The sequence below is a fragment of the Schistosoma mansoni genome, chromosome 6 (genome assembly GCF_000237925.1).
Source record: "Schistosoma mansoni strain Puerto Rico chromosome 6, complete genome".
Taxonomy (NCBI): Eukaryota; Metazoa; Platyhelminthes; class Trematoda; order Strigeidida; family Schistosomatidae; genus Schistosoma; species Schistosoma mansoni.
Genome location: NC_031500.1, coordinates 2,091,393 through 2,102,008, shown reverse-complemented (window position 1 = coordinate 2,102,008; position 10,616 = coordinate 2,091,393). Strand labels below are relative to the sequence as shown.

General features: G+C 37.4%; 1 non-coding gene across 1 annotated transcript; it reads right to left on the bottom strand.

Moving 5' to 3' along the window:
• Positions 1-10,404: 10,404 nt before the first annotated feature.
• Positions 10,405-10,457, bottom strand: Smp_tRNA_00013_Arg.1. Its single transcript has one exon. It is a non-coding gene (tRNA).
• Between the last annotated feature and the right edge of the window lie 159 nt (positions 10,458-10,616).

Here is a 10,616-nt window from a genome sequence, read left to right as displayed (position 1 = left end):
AGATATATATTATAAAAGTATTTTATCATTTTCAGTAGTCTGTATAGATTGTATTAGTCAAGTAAGTATAGTAGGGGAGTGGGTTACTTATATACTTACTTACGCCTGTTAACCCTCGTAGAGGAGCATAGGCCGCCCACCAGCATTCTTCATCCAACTCTGTCATGGGCAATTCTTTCCAGTTCATCTCATTTCCTATTCATCCTTTTCATATCTGTTTTTATTTCCCGACGTAATGTTATCTTTGGCCTTCCACTTTTACGCTTCTTTTCCGGATTCCAAGTTAGCGCATGCCTCGTGATGCAGTTTGATGATTTCCTTAATGTATGTCCGATCCACTTCCAACGTCTTTTCTTAATTTCCTCTTCAGCTAGAAGCTGGCTTGTCCTCGATCATAAAACGCTATTGCTGATAGTATCCGGCCAGTGAATGTTGAATATTTAGTGTAAACAACTGTTTATAAATACTTGTACGTTCTTGACGATGGATGTAGTAGTTCTCCACATTTCAGCTCCGTATAGTAGGACTTTCTTGACGTTCGTTTTGAGGATTCTCACTTTGTTTTGAGTTCCATATGTTGTAGAAAGGCTGCCTTTGCCTTGCCAATTCTCGCCTTTACATCTGCATCCTATCCTCCTTGTTTATCAATGATGCTTCCCAGGTACGTGAATGTCTCCACCTCTTCCAGAGTTTCTCCATCAAGTGTGATTGGGTCGGTGTTCTCCGTATTATATTTGAGAATCTTGCTTTTTCCTTTGTATATTAGGTGGGTTACCAACCATTTATCGAAACTATGTAATAAACTACATTGATGATCATAAAAAGATGTGTTACCTAGGTGATTATTCATCTGAATTCGAATACGGTACCCTAGGTTACAGTTTATATATCTCTTTCAAGTATGTTATGCAAGTATAACATGTTCAATAATAACCTTTATAATGAATGTTGTTTTAATCATCATCGTGTCTCATGAAATACTTTACACTGATAAAGTTGAAATCCTATGTCCATTTTGAACGTAAGTGATTGAAGTTAGACGTACAATGTTCACTTAGTGTTGTTTACTTATATCTTCTTATTGTTGTTTAGAACTATAATTGATCAGTATCTTGTTGGTATGTGTGCATCCTGTGAGGACTGCCTCGATATTGCCTGAAGTTACAAGCTTTATAAACGAAGATGGATAGTGGCTAGCAGTGGAATCCAGGATGTGCGTTTCGCCCTATTCGGGACTCGTCAGCTGGATGTACCTGAATCTCAGAGTTGATGTTCACTCTGGGACTTGAACCAAGTACCGTTCGCTTCAAACGTCTCTTCGTTATCCACTTAGCTACTGAGTCCTGATAGCTACCTACTTATGAAATGGGGTGAAGTTTAAATTCACTTAATGTTGCCTACTTGTATCTTCCCATTGTTATTTAGGACTGCAATTGATCAGCCCCTTATTGGGAAAGTTATCAAGATGATGTCAGTTTTGACAATATATAAGTAGTAAGTTGAACTTGAAGCAAACAACTGAATTCATATTATAATCAAACTGTAACAACACATCATGAATATTTAACCTTGTTGATGATAAAGGTACACATAGACAATTCCGATATGCTTGTTTCTTGTTGATCTAGATAAGCTCTTTCTCCGTATCACATACTTGTACACGTACCTACAAAAAAATGTGGGCAATAATCTTTCTTAGTTCGTACGATATGAATGCTCATAGTATCGTTACTTTACTGTGATTAAGTATTCACTGTAATAACCACCTAATCTTTAACAATGATTCAATTCTATCGAATACGTTGTAATCCGGCCATTACTCTATGTAAATCGACTGTATGTACATTGACATGTAATGCTGGAAGATTAAATCAGTAGACAGTTTCGCTTCAACCAAGTTAGTTGTTTTTTGGATCTCATTCACTGAGTATATCTATATACTTGATATGATTGAGTTTGGTCATAAAAATGGAACTATCGTTACCAGATGTCGAATTTAAGGAACTTATTATTAGTCCGTTTTGAGCTATCCATATTGCAGATATACCTGAAACAACATTTGGCAAATTAGTATATGTCCTAGGCTGAATAGAGATTCTTACCGATCCCAGTTATTCATGCCATAATCATAACCTCATCATCTATGAATGATTTTACCCTATCTTCTTTACAATTCACCACCTTATCATCAGTTTCCTAAAATTTGTTAGATGAATTTTCTCACCTTAAAATCTCACATTCATAAGTATTCAGACTATAATCGGGGCAATACGTATACGATCCACATATGCCAATAAGAGACTGATCAATTGCAATCCCAAAACATCAATTGGAAGATTCAAACAAAACGATACCATGTGAATTTCAGTAAAACATTCTAGTTTAGATGTGTATCATCAAATTCTTGTAAAGCATCGATAAGTTAAGACGTTAAGACGAAGTTACCACAGACTATTGTCTACTCTTCGACAAACTTGCCACAGTAAACCATTATTCCATTTTCTGTACCTTATTTACAAAACTTAGTACTGGTTATAACTTGTGGCCTGTGTACCCATTTAATATATAAAGTAATGATACCGCCAATTAGAAAACAGTGTTTTATCGACCGGACCAATGACACAAACCCATACAAGCAGTGTAGAATCTTTATTGATCCTTCTTCCTGCCTAGCCCTGCATGACTGTTGGTTCAAGGACAATAATGACAGCTTCCATTATGCGAATCATTTATTTCAAACATACTTGGTTTATATACCACCTAAACAGACCACATCACATCATAAAATAGGAAATAACATTTGTGCAGTATCTAACCAAATGTGGCTATGAATAAGGGAGATAGTTCTTTATTTTATTTTATTTATACACATAAATGTTGGTACAAGGAAGCACCAGATACATATGCGCCACACAAATCAAATGAGATTTGTGTGAGGGCTGTGATGCTGCCGAGATGCCTAGACTGGAGCACGTGGTTTTCCTAGGGGGCCACACCCGGAGCCTTCGACCTAAAGGTCTGATCCATAAGGCAGTGGAGCATCGTGAGGCGATGCATTCCCATGATAGCCGGTGACCAACAATTGGTTCATACGCCATTCGTTCCGTCAGGATACTGTAGCCCATGTGTACCATTGGTTTGGAATGAGGGTTTTCCAACTCTCCTAGGTGGACTATCCGTGTGCACCAACCCGGTTAAAGCGTCGGACATTAGCTTTTCGTCCTCTCAATTTCGTAAACAACACCCACGCCACGAGAAGGCAGTGAGTAGGAGTTCCCTGGCAGAGGCTATATTACGTATGGCCATGTGAGAGTATTTCGAGAGGGAGAGCGGACTCTCCTCACTCTCGGCCATACCAGGGTATTTGAGGGCAAGGGAGATAGTAATTGGTAGACAGGGCCTGACTCAAGAATGGCAAATCGTATAATAATCGTGTGCAGTTCAAACTAAAGTTTATAATAGGACGAACATGAGTATGTATAGTTCATAAATGGATCCTTACAGATACTATTCATTATTCTTATCGGGATATATCACTACTACCGAGTACTTAGTATGTTTTAATACATTACGTTGATGACATCGTTGTCATATTAACTGATTTATTCCAGTTAATCGACTAAATAGGCAAATGGATCAACCTACAGTTGAAACGATTAAAAGATCCTTCCATTCTGAATCCTTTTTTTACTCACTAAGCGTAACTGCTTCGCAAAATTTGTGTTGTCAACGTTGGGACTATAAGATTTTCCTAATTCCTTAAAGTTAATTTGAGAAAGCAAGGTGCTTAAAGATTTGATAGTGAGTTTCATCTCCAATCGATATCACCAGTGGTACTAATGAAAACAGTAGGTCACTGGACAGTTAATGTAAAGTGATTTTTTAACACCTCAGTTTCATGTACATACGATCAAAATCGTATACTTCAAATTTTGTTCCCTTCCAGTAGGCCTTAGTAGGCCCTTCTGGAGGAGAGCGCAACATTGACGCACGGCACAACTACTGGAGCTGGATAACTGTTTTTTCACTGTTTACGCAGAACCATTACATAACACTCACACTCGATTTTTTTCTTTATCTTGGACAGACTCACTCTTTTGAACCCTTAATTATTATGCAATGACTCTTTGTAGCATTCGTAATCGTTTGCGGGTATTGGTAGAGTAGTTGATTGGGCCGATCTCCATCACCTACATTACGGCTCACGTTAGTACATGGGATGGTTGCCATGATCCAGGAGTCACAACGAGGACGTGTGAATCAGATTTTGTCTCCCTTCAAATTTTGTAGATCATCTTTAAAGTGTATCTCAGTTAACTGGGTTAAATTTATTCACATTTTTATTTAAATCAATCCGTACTATTCAGAAATAGATATACAATACCATTGCAGTGAACGAGAACACCAATGTAGACAACAAATTATATTTGAATACAAAATTACAGAATGTCTTATTAGAATCTGAGAACCATACAGTGAATACTTCATTTGCAAAATATTATTCAATTGTCTCAGATGTGATTGTTCCTTCGTTTCCATACTAATCGCTCTTTGTTTCTGTTCTCTTTTTCTTCGATCTTCTTAACCTTCTGCCATCAGGCATTTCTTATCCAATTGATGATACATTACTTACTTACTTACTTACATACGCCTGTTACTCACAATGGAGCATAAGCTATCGACAAGCATTCTCCGACTAATTCTGTCCTGGGCCCTTCTTTCTACTTCTATCCAGTTGCTGTTCACTGTTCTCATATCTGTCCCCGTTTCTCGGTGCAATGTGTTTTTTGGTCTTCCACTTCTTTTTTGGCATTCAGGATTCCATGTGAGGACTTGCCTTGTGATGCAGTTGGGTGCTTTCCTCAATGTGTGTCACATCCACTTCCACTGCTTCTTCGTGATTAGTTCCTCTTATAGGAATCTGGTTTGTTCTCTCCCACAGCAGATTGTTGCAGATAGTGTCTAGGTAACGGATCCGAAATATTTTGCGTAGGCAGCTTGTTGATAAACACCTGTTTGTTCTGGATGATGGCCTGATCTGAACCGCGAAACAAGAAGCCTTAACAAATTACGGAAGCTATTTTTGGGGACGTTAATTCATTTAATTCAAAGCTTGTAAAAGTGTAACATTTACTTTTGTCCCTAGTCTATTCGACAGATTATAAGCTTTCGTTTGATGTATGATTCAATGCCATAGCATTTTCTGTTCCAAAGCTATTGTAATTTAGACACAACCTTTTGTACTCTATTTTCTACTCTAATCCCCCAGTTTTGGACATCATTGTATTTTCCTAATTATTGTACATTGTGGTCAGGTTAGTCAACTATTTATTTATGTATCTTGTTACACTAATCTGAATTCGAAATTCGAGTAGCAGATCGGAATTCGGAATAAAGCGAGTAGTGTTCCAGTTGTCTTATCTTCTTTCTCACGCGTGTGCTTGTCAACCAATCAGGGATAGAATAGTTTTCGTCTTTCTACCCACCGTTTCGAACTCACGCATACTAGCCTCAAGGTTAAGCCAGTCAGCCTATCGCGTCAAGGTCAAGACAAGTTATACTCGACACGAAAGTGGGTAGACAGATCAAAGATGTAATATGGCCTTTCGTAGTTCTCTAGGTTTCCGCTCTATACAATAGAAATGTCTTGACATTTGTATTGAAAATCCTGATCTTAATGTTGATTGACCGACAGTTGTTTTGAGTTCCATATATTCTGTTCTTCCTTTATCAATCCTCACCTTTACATCAGTATGAGATCCACTGTGTTCATCAATGATGCTACCCAGATATATAAAGTTTTCTCACGCACCATATTATCAATAAAGAACCTTACTAATATTGAATTGTACTTTCTCAACAACAACAACAACAACAACCAATCAAACAAGTAGTATATCATGTTGTCATCCATTGCAATCATGTTTTCTTATCATTGTAAACATGATTTCCAACAAGTAAATAATACTAATTCAAAACATGTTTATAATAAGTAGTATATATAAAGGAACATGTCAATATTATAGTATATAAATAAGACAAAAGTGTTCTTTTATTTCTTTTTATATAGAATCAAGATAGTAGTACTTTCTATTATTGATTGAAATCTTGAGGAAGAACTTGTTCAATGATTTGGAGAATATGGATTACTATTCAGTTATTCGTTATAATATACTTTACAAATAAAGGAATCGAAGTATCCGCTAGATTCCAGGAAACTCCAATATTTAATCGAATCCAGAGTAAGTAAACTTGTTTCTATGGAGTAACCTTCTTTTCTTTTACCCCTTTTTTAAAATCATATTACAGGTAACCTCAGTGAAACTTATCAACGACTGAAAGATGAAGTTAACAATCTAACCAAAGAAGTACAAGTGGGTGATATAGGAGATTCATCAAATAAATATATATATAATAGACTATTGACTAGTACTTTAATTACCTTATTTAGTTTAATCATATTGAATTAAACTTGTATATTATAGAAAAGAAATTTAGTCTATTCAAAGATCTTTTCAAATTATGTTCACACGGAGGGGGGGTTTCTTTGTGAAGATCTTAGTTGAAGGTAGACCACTATGGAGAACCTCGAAGCACTGGATGACCGATTCGTCCTATCATAGGACTCCTCAGTAATTGTTCTATTTTGTATTATGAAGAAATTTCAGGAGATATGAAATCTTTCATGTACACATAAGAAATATCATTATTGAAATAGAAGAATCTGATATCGATGTAAAAGTGTGCATTGACATAGTAACAACAACATTTTTACAATTGAATAATATATGGAACTCAAAACAACTGTCTGAAAACCAATAATAAAGTCAGAATCTTCAATAGGAATGTCAAGACAGTTTTACTGTATGAAGCTGTAATGTAAAGAACTACTACAACCATCATCAAGAAGGTACAGGTACTTATAAACGGTTGTCTACGTAAGATAATCAATAGCCATATCGGCAACAGCCTACTGTGGAAGAGAATAAACTAGATTTCAATGTAAGAGTAAATTAGGAAAAGACACTGGAAGTGGATAGGATATACATTGAGAAAATCAATAAGCTGCATCTTGAGGTAAACGCTAACTTAGAATCCTGAAGGGAAATGGAAAAGAGGAAAATTGAAGAACACACTACGTCGATAATTGAAAGGAGACATTAAAAAGATGAACAGCAACTGGAAAGAATTGGAAAAGATTGTCCAGGATAGACTTGGATGAAGAATGCTGGTTAGCGACTTATGATCCTCGATTAGGGGTAACAGGAGTAAGTAAGTAACTTTTGTGTTAGTTAACTGAGTATGTAAATATCAGTAAGTATAGAAGAAATGTTTCGAAGACGTCTCATTAAGACAAAATGTGCACAACTTCACTTAGACGTATACTACTATAAACGTTAATTTTTTTAAACGGCTTCATATATTGTGATACATATTTTCAATTACAATAAATATACTGTGGTTGTTGGTTACCCCTCATAGTTGTGCATAGGAAGATGACCAGCATTCTTCATCCAACTCTGTTTCGGTCAATCCTTTTCAGTTGTTTTCAATCGTTATTCATTCCTTTGATTTTTGTTTCTAGTTCCCGATCCAATGTATTCTTTGGTCTGCCTTTTTTCAGTTTCCTTTCAATATTCCAAGTTAGAACTTGTTTCATGATGCGATCTGATGATTTTCACAATATACGTCTTATTCATCTTCAACGTCTTTTCCTGTTTAACTGGAAGCTGGTTCGTTCTCTTCCATGTTATTACATTATAGATTCGTGTGGAACCACATGGATAAAGAATTCAAAACACCAACATTGAAAACGTCATTTTTACCATGAGACTGACCTCCTGTAGGACTAAGATATAATTACAATTGACTAGTCAACAAGTATTGACCTATGAAATATATGCCAATTCATTCATATTGTCTCCACCCAAATTCTATCTATCACGTAACAAGGAGCATTAGTTCCCTTAAGATTACAGATACAGTTTTCTGACAAGTGCGAAACATCACAGAACCTAGGTCCATGGTTTAGTGTCGACTATCTTCAACCACCACTTTACAACTGAATATGGTGCATGCGATTTCAAGTCACCTAGACTAGTGGCCGCATTGCCGTATTTAAATATCTAACAAATAGCAACGTATTGTTGTGGCTTAGAGTGGAATCGTTTGTTTCGTAATATTTAAAACGCATTAGTTCGATGCATCAGCACCTCAGTGTTGACCTTCACACCGGGACTCGAATGAACCTTTTGTATTTCTAGTTATTTAGTTTTGTATCTGAAGAACATTTCACTTGTTCCTAATTAGGGAATCACCGTAGGCCACTGTAAAATTTACCACTTATACTATAGGAATTATTCATTATCCAAATACATTCATAACTAAATACGAGGTGCCTGTTAGTGAGTAACTCCCTCCCATACTCGACATGGTTGAACTCCAATGGTCACGACTTCTGATTAGAACTTCGGAGACTTCCAATCTCAAGCTAACTAACAGTCAGCACGTAACAATAATCAATATAGCGTTTGTGGAGATTGTTGAATGTTACGAATATCACAAACAGACTAAGTGCTGACAACCAATAAAGCATCGAAGCAGTGTAGAGTTGTTTCACTCTTGTATGAAGATCTTTAAAAGTGAGCTTCGATACTAATGAATGACGACTATCAACTACTACGAAACTACGATCAACATAGCCAACTATTGATTACCTTCTAACCAATTAACATCGAAAATACTAAACACCATAATGATTAGTATCTTCATACAAGATTACATGACTTCACATGAACATCAACCCTAACTCTCTGTCTCTCAGTTCTGGCACTGTTTTGAAAACAATAAACCTTTCAAAACAAAGCTCTGTGAGCTAGTCTAATCTATATGTTATTCATAATTTGGCATAATCAGTTGGCAATCAGTGTCCGCAGGTACGGTATGTGCTTTGTACCCTCCAAGTGCAAAGTACTCCTACAAGACTGGCAGGATTCTAATCCTGTACTCACCATGGATGGTGAGCAGATTGAAGTAGTTGAGAAGTTCATGTATCTAGGTAGCTACATAAGTGCTGGTGGTGGCGTGAGTGATGAGATCGATGCACGTATAATGAAAGCCAGAGCGGCTTATGCCAACCTGGGCCATCTTTGGCTCCTTCGTGATGTTAGTCTGGCTGTAAAAGGTCGGATCTACAACGCGTCGGTGAGAGCAGGTTTGCTTTACGCTTGTGAAACCTGGCCTCTCCGAGTTGAGGATGTTAGACGTCTCTCTGTGTTCGATCATCGTTGTCTTCGAAGGATTGCTGACATCCAGTGACAACACCATGTTAGTGATGCAGAGGTTCGGCATCGTGTGTTCGGGCGCAGAGACGATAATTCAATTGGTGTCACCATCTTGAAACACCGACTTCGGTGGCTTGGACATGTTCTACAAATGTCGTCCCAGAGAATTCCACGTCGTGCATTATTTGCCGACTCTGGGACTGGTTGGAAAAAGCGGAGAGGTGGTCAGTGTATGACATGGTGTCGTGGCATGAAAGAAAGCTGCCAAGGGCTAGCTTCTGTTGGTCCTTCCCGACTCCCTGGCTGGGGTCCGAGAGATGGTGCAACACAGTGGCGAGCCTGCTGTAACCTTCTTCATAAAGAGTGGTTCTAACTTTCCTAACTGAAAGAGTCTTCTGGTTGTACATTTCAGTTCGCCTTATCTTTTCATCCTTTCTCTTCCTATTTTCATTATTTTGTGTGGCGCATATGTATCTGGTGCCCTTTTGTACCAATATGTATGTGTTTAAATAAATAAATAAATAAAATTTGGCTTGGATAGATAAAGTGATAATGGTTTTCGTTATATTTGTAGATTTAGTGTATATTGTTAGTGATGTAGTCAGTTTTATATAGAGAAAATAATAAGTTTTGATCAGTATAAGGCTGTGGAAGTTGTTGAGTTTTAATTAAGATCATGAACCGATCAATGTTAGACCATCATTGAAAACGTGGAAGCACTGGATGATAGCCTCGTCATAGTGTTCTAGAGGTTAAGCGTTTGCGCATAGTACTGAAGGTCCTGGGTTGCAACCTCATGTATGGATCATGAATAGGCATTTCTGAAGAGTCTTATGCTGGGAAAAAACGGCCGTCCAGTGCTTCCAGATTTCCAATGGCGGTCAAACTTTGAGTGGTTCATGATCTGAATAAACTTTGATTCACATATTCCTAAGATATTTATACAGAATCAAATTGAAATGTTGGATAAGAGATTGGTGAAACATACTTATGTAGTGAGTTTCTAATAATCTATTCAAATTACGAGGGTAATGGGGTGTGGGTGACTAATTAATTAATAGTACACATATCATGAGAATCAAGAAAGACAACTGTACAGTAAATCTCGTTGATACAGTAAGTGCTAATTGAGGTAAGATGGTGGTTGGAGGTGGTCAACAGAAACCCTGGACCCGGGTTTCGTGCTATTTGGCACTCGTCAGCAAGGTGTACCTGTAATCTTGAGGGGACTGATGCTCCCTGGCGGATTCAGTCCTACAGGAGGTTAGTCGCGGCCCGAATAGCTCATTGGTAACGTCTCTGATTGTGAAGCTGAGTGACACGGGATCAAAT